The 13,573-nt window shown below is 40.2% G+C and overlaps 1 pseudogene; it reads right to left on the bottom strand.

Annotated features, from left to right (window-relative positions):
- Positions 1-11,670: 11,670 nt before the first annotated feature.
- On the bottom strand, positions 11,671-12,740 carry LOC136487685 (extensin-2-like; annotated as a pseudogene).
- Positions 12,741-13,573: the final 833 nt, after the last annotated feature.

Genomic DNA, 13,573 nt, shown 5'->3' on the forward strand with positions numbered 1-13,573 from the left:
GAGATGAGTGGACAATATTACTGTCTCCTTTCTCTCTTTGATTTTCTTGTTTTACTTTCTTGAGTGACGAGGTGAGGTGCAGTTTGCATCTGTACTTGTTTTTCTGTATCACTGTGCAAGTGTTTATATACAAAACAAAAAAGCCATAAGTAGGAGTCATTATGAAAATTTATCTATTTCTACATTAATGCTTCTATCTATCTATCTATCTATCTATCTATCTATCTACTATCATTGTGTCTGTCTGCTAATCTTTCTACATACCTACCTACCTCCCTATCAATCTATCTATCTATCTATCTATCTATCTATCTATCTATCTATCTATGTATTGTGTCTGTTTGCTAATCTTTCTACCTACCTATCTATCTCATACCCCAAAATTTCTGATTTTGAGTTGTGCATAGAAAACACTAAATAAAATGAATTATTTTAATATTTGGATAAATTTTACCAAGTTTAGTTTGAGCTAGCGCAAATTTAGTTATAGGAAAAAATGTGAATTTTCAAAGGTTTCTAATTTTGACAGGCGTTTGGATGATATGATGTTTGCTTGTTGCTTCTTTGTGTGTTAAGAGTGAGCAAAGTCTTTAAAATGTGTTAGTTGGTCGATTTTTCTTCTCCGACATGCCTTTATCTTTTTCTACATTCAAATTCTTTGTTTCTCGGCTCTAGTTTTCGTTGGGAGCTTCCTAAAATCTTTTCTTTGTAATGCAAATCACTCCTTTTAGTTCATCGTCCATCAATCAATCTCTACAAACTTCTCGGGAATTTTTCTAGCTTTTTCTAGAACTTGTTCATACTTGTCTATGAGCATAATTTAATTTTTAGATGCTCCAAATTATCTTATCATGGGCTCCAAATACTTTATTTGGGTCCCTCATGTTCCATAATGTCTCTGGAAATTTTCCCTGAATTTTTAGAGCTTTTGGGGTATTTTTCGTGGCTTAAATAATAATTCTAGACATTTCTGGAATTATTTTATCCATGAAATTAATTAATTCCGAAAATAATAAATCTCTCATTTTTTCCAATGCTCAAAGCCCATGTGCAATAATTCTAATAAATCCTAAAGGCACATGCATTTATTTACTAATGGGCTTTAATGATTATTTAGGCCCATTAGTAAAGGTGGGGGTGCAACATCAATTAGTACCATGTTACTAGTTGATGTGAAGGTGGGGAGTTTTTCTCCCTATATATTTGTACCAACCCCTTGAGCAAAGCACACCAAAACTACCATAAGCGGAGCCCCTAGTTTGGGAAATCCCACATATAGTAAATTAGATTTTATTGACTTGTGGTGTGAATATTGGTGTGCCTAGTTGATTTGTTATTGTGTTTATGTCTGAGTTGAACCTTTGTAATGAGTGCTGGAACTTTGTGGGCATGTCCGCAAGTTTCATAGTTAAGAATATTAAAGATTGGGTTAATAAATAAATCGTTGGGTTGGTATATCTTTTTTTCTCGGAATCTGTTTTTCAGAGCAGTCTGCCTTTATCTTAATGCCAATTAAAATCTACTTGACCAAAAATTATGAATTTTTTATGGAATAACTAGACTTAAGTATATTTCCAATGCCTCTGGAATCACCCTTATATCTGATCTGGTTTGTGAGATATAGCTGTTTCAAAATGCGGTTTCTGCACAGTCTGGAATCTAGAACTGTTTCGGTTGTATCCTGATTTTGAGTAACCTAACGACAGAATCTGGGAATGTGGTCTGAATAAAAGTTGTAGATAATTTCTTAATCTTTCCAACCGTATAAAGTACACCCCATTTGGGTTCTAGAACTCGAGATATGATTATTTTACAGAGCTGTTGATGTTGAGACTCGTTTAGAAATTTTTCAGAATATATTCTAACTTGGAAATCTCTAAATCTTGAATATTTGTGTTGGATAGCAGATGTCAGGAAGAGGAAGAGGCCGAGGTCATGGAGGTGTTCCCCCACATCCACCACCATCACCGCTACTGACTATTGAGCAACTCTTGGCAGTACAGACAACTCATGCAAGCGTTAGTGATAAGTGCGGTAAATTTTTGAAGGGTCGTCCCCCGGTGTTCTCTCTGCCACTGATCCACTGGAAGCAGATGATTGGCTTCATGCAGTGGAGAAGTAGCTCAACATAGCACAATGTGATGATCAACAGAAGGTGTTGTATGCTTCAGGATAGCTCCAGGGAGAAGCTCAAGACTGGTGGGAGTCATTCGAGTATGGACGTCCCGCCAATGCTCCTCCTATCACATTGCAGGAGTTTAGAGAGAATTTCAGATCCTACCACATACCAGAGGGATTGATAGAGCTTAAGCAGGAGGAATTTAGAGCTCTGAAGCAGGGATCCATGTCCGTTGCTGAGTATCGTGACAAGTTTGCTCAGTTGTCACGTTATGCTCCTAATAAAGTGGCTGATGATGCCAATAAGCAACGCCACTTTCTCAAGGGTTTGTATGATGTTCTGCAACTCTAGCTTATGTCCAACACATACCCCAATTTTCAGACGCTGGTGAATCATGCTATTGTTATTGACAATAAGCGCAAGGAGATGGAGGCCAAAAAGAGGAGGCTTCAGGGACAGGCCTCAAGGAGTAATACTAGTGGCCGCCTTGTTCTTGTGCTGTCCACTTGGCACAACTGAGGCATTGGGCAGCCTATCAGACATTTCACCAACTGGTGGATCTGTTGTTTTGTTAGCATCATGATCCATGTTTTCTAGTTCCTTCTCCTCCTGGGCTTTGTCCTCGTTCATGGTAGAGTCCATGTCAATGACTTGGGGCTCACCATCAGACATATCCTTCTCAACTCTGAATTGTAGCTCATATACAAAATTCCCAATGACTACATCCACAAGGTTTGGGATGAGGTTAGGATTTAGCACTGCTACTTTCATTCTTGCTATGCCATATTTCTTTATGAATTTCATATCAACAGCCTGAGATACCCCTAAAATTGAGCCAATTACCCAGATAATAGGAAATTCCCGTAACTCTTTTGGGAGCCCTCTGAACTGCACCCAAACCTTGTCAATCTCATATTTAAAAACATCATTTTCGGCTCCTTTCTCAAACCGAATCTTTGCTTTCACTGTCTTTGTGTCCATTGGGTGCCAATTCACCATGTGGTTGAGCACTTCAGAAGATGGGAAATTAGTGAAAAAGGCATCGTTGTCTTTCTCTTCAATCACCCAACTATTCCCAGGCAGTAGTTTGTCAAGTTCCACTGCTAACTGGTATCATGTCAAGTTTGCTCAGTTGTCACGTTATGCTCCTAATAAAGTGGCTGATGATGCCAATAAGCAACACCACTTTCTCAAGGGTTTGTATGATGTTCTGCAACTCCAGCTTATGTCCAACACATACCCCAATTTTCAGACGCTAGTGAATCGTGCTATTGGTATTGACAATAAGCGCAAGGAGATGGAGGCCAAAAAGAGGAGGCTTCAGGGACAGGCCTCTAGGAGTAATACTCGTTCGCGCACCAATCGTCAGCAAGGCTTCCAGCAGAGGTTTTAGAGACCACCCATTCAATGGAATCGTGGCCAGTACCCCCAGCACAACCAGAACCAGCAGCAGAATGCCAATCAACGTCCTTAGTAGCAGAGTGCTCAGTAGACACCACAATAGGGAGCACCTAACAACACTCCCATGAAGACTAGTGCCCCTAGCACTCCCAGCAAGTGCTTCCATTATGGTAAAGAAGGTCACCTATCTTATAATTGCCCTGAGAAGCCCAACCAGCAAACCCCCCAAAAGGCAGAATAGCTATCAGAAGCCAGCACCCAACGCAGAAAAGGTGAACCATGTGTCTACTGAGACGACGCTTGTGGAGCCAGAAGTCATGCTTGGTACGTTCAATGTCAACTCAACCCCTACCACTGTTCTTTTTTATTCTGGAGCTTCACATTCATTCATATCACAACCATTTGTTAGAAACCATAGCATACCATTATGTGCCATGCAAAATCCCATATTAGTAAACTCACCGGGTGGAAGTATGCAAACTTCATATCGTTGTCTTCCGACTAGTCAACTCTTGATGGGGGTAGAGTTCAAAGTGAGCCCCATTGTGTTGAGAGCATCTGGTATTGATGTGATTCTAGGTATGGACTGGATGATGCAACAACAAGCAGTGATTTAGTGTAAGGAGAAGGTAGTGGTTGTGACCGCACCGAATGGAGAAGGAATCTATGTTGATGTTGTAATACAAGCACAGCCGACAGCCATAGTGAACCAGCTTGATGATCACGTCAACAAGGAGGACCCAGTGGTAGATGAGTTTCTAGATGTGTTCCCTGATGATTTGCTAGGTATGCCACCTGACCGTGACATTGAGTTTATTATTGAATTATTACCTAAAACTGCACCTATAGCTAAGCATCCATATAGAATGGGGGTTAACGAACTAGAGGAAGTTAAGAAACAAATAAAGGAGTTATAGGAGAAAGGTTTCATTCGTCCTAGTTCGTCACCTTGGGGAACACCAATTATATTTGTTGACAAGAAGGATGGTACTCAGAGGATGTGTGTTGATTATCGATCACTCAATGAGGTTACTATCAAGAACAAGTATCCATTGCCTAGAATTGATGACCTATTTGATTAGTTGAGAGGTGCTTGTGCTTTCTCTAAGATTGATCTTCGTTCTAGCTATCATCAGTTGAAGATTTGTGCAACTGACATACCCAAGACAACTTTTACTACGAGGTATGGTTTGTATGAGTACACTGTTATGTCATTTGGGTTGACCAATGCACCTGCCTACTTTATGTACTTGATGAATAAGGTGTTAATGGAGTTTTTGGATAAATTTGTGGTGGTATTCATCGACGATATATTGGTATTCTCCAAAACAGAAGAAGAGCATGCTGAACATCTAAGGTTGGTCTTGCAGAAGCTCAGAGAACACTAGTTGTATGCGAAGCGAAGCAAGTGTGAATTCTGGTTGAAGGAAGTTTCTTTCCTAGGCCATGTTGTCTCTAATGGTGGAATCACAGTAGATCCAAGCAAGCTGAAAGATGTATTGAATGGGAAACCACCAATAGATGTGGGAGAGATTCGTAGTTTCTTGGGATTAGCTGGCTATTACAAAAGGTTTCTCTAAACTTGCAAAGCCTATTACAGCTTTGTTGGAGAAAAATGCCAAGTTTGTGTGGTTCGAGAAGTGCCACGCTAACTTTGAAGAATTAAAGAAGAGATTGACTACAACCCCAGTATTGGTTTTGCCTGATTTGAACAAGAGCTTTTCGATCTATTGTGATGCATCTCATCAAGGTCTTGCATGTGTTCTTATGCAAGAAGGAAGAGTAGTGGCCTATGATTCCCGATAGTTGAGAAAGCATGAGTTAAATTATCCTACTCATGACTTGGAGTTAGTAGTAGTGGTTCATGCTCTAAAGATTTGGAGGCACTATCTCATTGGACATAAGAGTGACATCTATACTGATCACAAGAGTCTGAAGTACATTTTCACTTAGACGTATCTGAATATGAGATAGCGTCGATGGTTAGAGTTGATCAAAGATTATGATCTAGAGGTACACTATCACCCTAGAAAGGCGAATGTTGTTGCCGATGCTCTTAGCAGGAAGAGTTATGCCAATGAGGTGCAAGTGACATCGATGTCAAGTGAGTTGTGTGCTGAGTTTGAGCGACTAAATTTGGGCTTTGTCATTAATTCAGTGGAGCTGGTGTTGGAGCCTAAACTGGAGCAAGAAATACGTAAGGGACAGTTACAGGATGCGAAGTTGAAAGAGATAGCAGAAAACATAGTGATTGGTAAGGCACTAGGTTTCTGTATGGATGCCAATGGAACTCTATGGTTTGGGAAAGAACTATGTGTGCCTGAGGATAAGGCTATACGAGAGGCAATTCTTCGTGAGGCACATGAGTCTGCTTATTCTATTCATCCTGGAAGTACCAAGATGTATTTGGATCTGAAGGAGATGTATTGGTGGTATGGACTTAAAAGAGATGTTGCAGAATATGTTGCTTTATGTTATACATGTCAGAGAGTCAAAGCTGAACATCAAAGACCTGTAGGATTGCTACAACCAATGAAGATACCTGAGTGGAAGTGGGAAGAAGTTGGTATGGATTTTATAGTTGGGTTACCACGTACTCAGAGAGGTTATGATTCAATCTGGGTAATAATAGATCGGTTAACTAAAGTTGCTCACTTTATACAAGTCAAGACTACTTATAATGGACCGAGGTTAGCCCAGTTATATATGGAAAGAATAGTGTGTCTACATGGTGTTCCCAAGAAAATTGTGTCTGATCGAGGTACTCAATTGACATCTCATTTTTGGCAGCAAGTACATAGTTCTTTGGGAACAAAGTTGAATTTTAGTACAGCATACCATCCTCAGATAGATGGGCAAACTGAGAGAATTAATCAGATATTAGAGGATATGTTGAGAGCTTGTGCATTGCGGTATGGTACAAGTTGGGACAAGAGTTTGCCTTATGCAGAGTTCTCGTACAACAACAGTTATCAGAAAAGTCTCAATATGGCACCTTTCGAAGCTTTATATGGACAAAAGTGTAGAACACCGTTGTTTTGGAATCAAAAGGGAGAAACTTAAGTGTTCGGACCAGATGTTTTAAGAGATGCCAAAGAGCAGGTAAGGCTGATCAGAGATAACTTGAGAGTGGCTCTGTCTCGATAGAAGAGTTATGCCGACACTAGAAGAAGAGAATTGGTTTTCGAAGTAGGGGATTATGTTTACTTGATGGTGTCACCTATGAGAAGTGTGAGAAGGTTTAACATGAAGGGAAAATTAGCACCAAGGTATATTGGACCTTTCAAGGTTTTAGAGAGACGAGGAGAAGTAGCTTATCAGTTGGAATTGCCTGAGAGTTTGTCAGGTGTGCACGATGTGTTCCACGTGTCTCAACTAAAGAAGTGTTTGCGTGTACCAGAGGAGTAGATACTGTTAGAAGAGCTTATAGTTAAGGAAGATCTCACTTATGAGGAGTTTTCGATAAGGATTTTGGAGACGGCAGAAAGAGTTACAAATAGCCGAGTTATTCAGATGTGTAAGGTTCAGTGGAATCGGTATACCGAAGATGAGGCTACTTGTGAAAGAGAAGAGGATCTAAGGAAAACATACCCATAGTTATTTGAGTAAGCATCGTCCGAATCTCGAGGACGAGATTCATTTTAAGGGGGGTAGAATTGTAACACCAAAAAAATTGCATATTTTTTGAAATAGGAGAAAATGATTAATTATGCATTTTTGTGGGAATTTGAATTTAGGAAAAATAATAAATTTTATCAAATTAAAATCAAATATAGGTTAACAATCATGTATGTGCATTCATGCAACTGCATATTATTTTGAATTGCTTGGTTTGAAGTTGGATTCTAAATTGTTTTGAATTTGTATTTGGAAATTGCTTTGGAAAATTGGAAAAAGAAATGAGCTTCTTTCCTCCCCATCCCCACATTCGGCCTGTTAGCCTAGTTCTCCCGCGGCCGTCCAAGCCCGCCGGCCATCTTCTCCTCTCCTCCCCGCTTGGGCCAAAGCCCAGCTCAGCTTCTCTCCCGCGCCGCACCGCAGCGGCCAGCAAGGCACCCGGCCCAAGTCCGCACGCCCGCGCCGCGCATCCCATTCCTCCGGCCACTGACCGCCCTGGCCCACCGGTCAGGCGTTTCTCCTTCCCTGCACCGTACCTGGGCTGGATTCCTCCACCGCACCGACGTCGTCTCTGCCCTCGCCACGCCTCGATGCCGTGTCGCCCACGCCTCCACGCCCTTAAATATCTGCCTGAGCTTGCACCACCTCCTTATACCTCCTTGCAGTAAAGATTTTACCCATGGGAGCCCGTAGCTGAGCCTTGCCCTAGCGCCGCCGTGAGAGCTGCCATCCGCCGAGCGCTGCGCCGCCTCTATTGGTTCCTGCTCATTGCTCTTGGGTCCGGTGAATTGCCCATCCCCTCCTCTCTCTCCCAGTGCTTCTCTTTCGTCGAACCAAGCATGTAGGACCCTAACCGAAAGCTCTGGTGAGCCGGCAATGGCGCGGCCATCGCCCACCTTGCCGCCAGCCCTGTTCTGGCCAGGCTCTCCCTCTCTCTCCCCTCTGAGTGAATCTAGGCCGTCCATCTCTAATCCGGCGGCCCAGGATGAAGGATACCCCTTCGTTCTAGAATTTTGCATAAGAGCCCTTATAATTACTTCAGTATTAACCCGCCATCCCTAGCGCCTTCCTAGATTTTGTTTTCTATTTTTGAAAACATATTTTGGTTCATTTAGATTGAAAATACGTTATCAGTTATTTACAGTTTTGCCACTCAACTTGTTTTAGCCATAAAATCTCTATTTTAACTTCGATTTGACCCGTTCAAGTTGCGTTAGGTTCGTAATTTCATAATCTACATGATCATACTACTGTTAAGTAGGTTTTCCAACTTTTAAAATCCAAGGTTAGATTTAATCTATTATTTTACTAAAGAAAAACTTGTTTAATTCATAACTTCTTTGTTTTAGCTCCGAATTTTGTGAATGTTCGCGTCTGTGTGTTCGTTGCGACACGTAGATTCATTTTCCAAACTTTTCATCTTGATTTTATGCTGTTGGTGTACTGTTCTAATCTATAGCTTTGTTAGCTTTGCATGATTGCTCCTGGATCGTATGTTGCTGTGTTATCAAGGGTACTACTTTGACGTGCAGGACCAACAGGAGTACTTTGCTCAAGGCAAGTATAGCATGGGATCATCTTTGTTTCCTATTCACTTTAATTCATTAAATTCATGTTGCATGTGTCACCTTGATAGGAATTCCCTAGAATTGAACTTATACCTTGTCACCTACGGGATATGCTTTGGGTAGCTTTGCTAGTGCTCAATTAAACCATGATCTTGTAACATGACTAATGGTATATGCAATAAACATTAAAATATGACTTTTTAGCAACTTGGAAACAGGGGGGCTGGAGTATTTAGCTACTTTCTAAATGTTTTAGATTCCTCTCCCTAAGGACTTATCTGTAAGTGATCATCCAGGACTTATAGTACAGCTGTGAGGGCTACATGGCTCTGCCTTTAGCTCAATATGAGGACCTTTTTTAGCTTGTTAGTGGTTACCTTATGGCTGGTATTATCAGCCGGGACTAAAGGTCTTTTAGTCCCGGGCGTTTACAGGAGCCTCGATGGGCCGGCCCAGTACGCAATATGCTGGAATTGCTGGCCAGTCCCACCTATTAGCACCACCTCGCTTGCTCAGAAGAGTGAAAGCTAACTTAAAAGCTCAGCTCTCGAACCATGCAGCACGAACTTGAACAGGATTGTACCGCTGATCCTTGATTAAAGGTCCTTTGTACTATAGTTTATACAAAATGTTGAACATTATAAACGTATGTATATTCTAGCAGCGTAGAATGCGTATTCAAAAACCAAAACGAATCATCAATTAAAAATAGGAAAAAAAGGAAAATAGAAATAGAAACAAAAAAAAACCTGGTAGCACCGTGAAAATAGAAAAAAGGAAAATAGAAATAGAAACAAAAAAAACCTGGTAGCAGCGTGAAAATAGAAAAAAAAGGAAAATAGAAATAGAAACAAAAAAGAAAAGAAAAAAAACCTTTAGTCCATGCGTAAGAATGACATGATGAATCGGGTATGGTGCGGCCTCTGTCCCTATGTGTATAGGCTGCGTGTCAATGTGCCATCGGGAAGGGGGGGCGCTACATCTATTTATCGAGTGAATCTAATGGCCCTAACTTGTTAGATGAACCTTTGAAAGACTTCATAGTGACCCATGCCTACTCACCTTGGAAGTGTTTTGGGATTAATTAACCCGGGCATATGGGTATCACGACTCACAGTGAAAGTGTACAACCTCTGCAGAGTGTAAAACTGGTATATCAGTCAGTGCTCACGATCACGAGCGGCCTTGGAACCCTTATGGAATAGATGAACACTAAGAATTATCTGTTTATGCTATTCATTATTCATATTTACATTTGATCATTTGTTTTGCATTAGGAATTGAACAACTTGTTGTTACCCTTAAGCTAAAATTGTGACGACTAAAAGCTGAATGCTGTTAAACCTGTGTCAAGCCTTTTGAGCCTCATGAATCCCGTGTTACACTTGTTGAGTACGACATGTACTTACGCTTGTTTATTTTCATTATTTGGATAAAAATCCTAGATGGGTAATAGATGGCTATGGGTATGATGATTTTCCTGAGGACAACTAGACTTGTGGTCAACCAGTCGACGTCACTGTGAAATAGAGCCTCCGCAAGAGATCTTTTATTAATTTCGCTACATTTATGTGATAACTCTTTCTTATTCGTGATGTAATAAACACTTGTGATGATACTATTCATAATTTGTCGGCTTATGTGTGTGACTGATCTCTGGGCGCATATAAGATTTTGCATCCCATTTTATCCTTAAAATTAAGTGTGACACAGTCTATCTATCTATCTATCTATCTATCTATCTATCTATCTATCTATCTATCTATTTATCTATCTATCTATCTATCTGTCTGTCTATCTATATGTAGGTCTCTCTATCTGTCAATTTATCTATCTGTCTATCAATCTATCAAGACATGCTAAGGCGTCGACTGTCTGGTTGATGGAGTATAGTCAATCGTGGCCACATTATGTTTGTTTACAGTACAGTTAATAGGAACGGAATGCAGCAGCATTTAGGCAACAAAAAGACCATCTTATTGAGTTCGCATGAAAAAGATGCTTGTGTTACACTGCTTAATGTTTGCAGCAACATTCCCATTTAGCATCCGCTCTCTCAATACAGTAGCTTTTCTTCGATACAAAGCCGTTTTCTACCTACCTACATACCTACCGATCTATCTATCTATCTATCTATCTATCTATCTATCTATCTATCTGTAGGTCTTTCTGTCTGTCTATTTATCTATTTGTCTATCAATCTATCAAGACATGCTAAGGCATGGACCGTCAGGTTGATGGCGTATAGTCAGTCGTGGCCACGCCTAATTGTATTGCCTCCCCACAGCCTGCCACAGCCCCATGGGAAGTAGGGCGACGGAAGGAACCGGACATTTTCTCTATCTCGTGTAGATTTTTACTGTGAAAAAATATGCCAAGAAACATGTGAATATTTGATGACATACTTTTAATATGTGAAGAAACATGACATGTACAAAATAACAGACACGATCTGAATGGTTTCCGCACAAATGTATGATGTTTATCATTGATTATTTATTAGAGTTATATTATTTCCCATCAGGCTCTTTGGTCAAGCTTCTCAAGGCTTCGGCTTCACCTATTAATACACAGTTCATGTCACTATTCATGGAGCTTGTTTTTTCAATCTCCTTCTCAACAAGCCAGTGAAACCACTATTTTTTGCTTGACCGACTTTGGCTTCTCTAGGTACTATAGCAATAAGACAAAGCTAGATGAAGCTCCACCAATGACCTGACATGATGCAAACATAAGTACCACTATAAAAATATCAGCACAGACCAACTCCAGTAAAATTTACAATAACTTGTTTCCTAGTTTATTCCACAATTGGTTGCTGTATGTATGACCTTTCTGGCTTGTCACTTGGTACACATTATGTTTGTTTACAGTACATTATATAGCAACGGAATGCAGCAGCATTTAGGCACAAAAAGACCATCTTATTGAGTTCGCATCAAAAAGATGCTTGTGTTACACTGCTTAATGTTTGCAGCAACATTCCCATTTAGCATCCGCTCTCTCAATACAGTAGCTTTTCTTGGATACAAAGCCATTTTCCTTTCACATGTTCTCGCAATCATGAGTCAGACAGAATTTGTTATTGTAGGGATAGCACGTATCGGGCTTTGACTTTGCCATTACGACAACGTCTCAGACATACTACGTGGTTGCGATGACAGCACTGATTTCGGTGGCGGAGGTGACCAATGGTGATGATGGTGCGACGTCTCAGACAAACGGCGTGGTGGTGACGATGATGGCACTGGTGGGGGAGGCGATGACCTGTGGTGATGATGGTGTGGTGTCTCGACAAATCTACGTGGTGGTGATGAAGGCACCGGCGGCGGTGGTAGCGAACTGTGGTGACTGGTGGTGCGCCACCTTAGACAAATTGAGTGGCGGTGACAACGACACCGCCGGCGGCGGTGGTGACTTGTGGTGATGATTGTGTGACACCTCAGACAAACTGCGTGGTGGGGATGACGGCACTGGCTGAGGCGGAGGCGACCTGTGATGATGATGGTGCGACAGTCTCTAACAAACTGCGTGGTGCTGTTGTATGTGGCCGCGGTGGTGGCCTAGGCCTGTGGGGACGATGGCAGCGTGCCTGGGCCCAGTCTTGGCCTACACATGCAAACAACCAATACAAAATAGTCAAAATATGTTGATTTATATTCCCTTTGTTTCAATAAATTATGGTTTCCTCAAATTTCTCTAATTTTACCAAGTTTACAAAAAAAAATGTACCAACATCTAAAATATAAAATCAACATATTTTTCGATGGTATAGTTATTTGAACTTGTGTGTGTTAATATGTTTTCCATAAACTTGGTCAAAGTTAATAGTTTGACTTAGCACAAAGCCAAAGTAAACTATTATGTGCAACTGAGGGAGTAATTTGTAACAATGCGCAGAAGTAATGATCTCCATATACATATATATATATACCGTGGCATGATGAAGAGGTTGAACAAATGACCACAAGTATCGGCAGAAAAGTACATGTCAGTTGTACATTCCTCGTCCTCTTGCATTTGGTGACCGCCATGAGATGAGTGGACAATATTACTGTCTCCTTTCTCTCTCTTTGTTTTTCTTGTTTTACTTTCTTGAGTGACGAGGTGAGGTGCAGTTTGCATCTATATTTATTTTTTCTGTATCACTGTGCAAGTGTTTATATAGAAAACAAAAAAACCTTAAGTAGGGGTCATTATGAAAATTTATCTATTTCTACATTAATGCTTCTATCTATCTATCTAGATAGATAGATAGATAGATAGATAGTAAGTAGGAGTCATTATGAAAATTTATCTATTTTGATGGCGTATAGTCAGTCGTGGCGACGCCTAATCGTATTGCCTCCACACATCCTGCCGCAGCCCCATGGGAAGTAGGGCGACAGGAAGGAACCACACATTTTCTCTGGCTCATGTAGATTTTTATTGTGAAAAAAAATATGCCAAGAAACATGTGAATATTTGATGACATACTTTTAATATGTGAAGAAACATGACTTGTACAAAATAAGAGTGTAACACCCCAAAAATTGCCTCTTTTGAAAATAGGTTTAAACTGATTAATTTCTGAATTTTGTGCTCATGAAAACATAGGAAAATAAATTTTTTCAGTAAATTAAAATTCATCATAAGGTAGCAACATGTTTGAGCATACATGCCCTTGCATTTGATTTATTTGGTTGAGTGGTTTTGATTGAAAATTTCAATTGGTTTAAATTGGATTTGCAAATGAAATTAAAAAATGGCTTTGATGTAAAAGAAAAGAAGGAAAAGAAAATTTGAAAATAAAGGAATTTTTAAAGTTATAAAATTTATTTTTGAGAAGTTACCATAATTTCTTATTTTTAATTAAGTTGAAAAGTGT

This window comes from Miscanthus floridulus, chromosome 10 (assembly GCF_019320115.1).
Source record: "Miscanthus floridulus cultivar M001 chromosome 10, ASM1932011v1, whole genome shotgun sequence".
NCBI classification, from domain to species: domain Eukaryota; kingdom Viridiplantae; phylum Streptophyta; class Magnoliopsida; order Poales; family Poaceae; genus Miscanthus; species Miscanthus floridulus.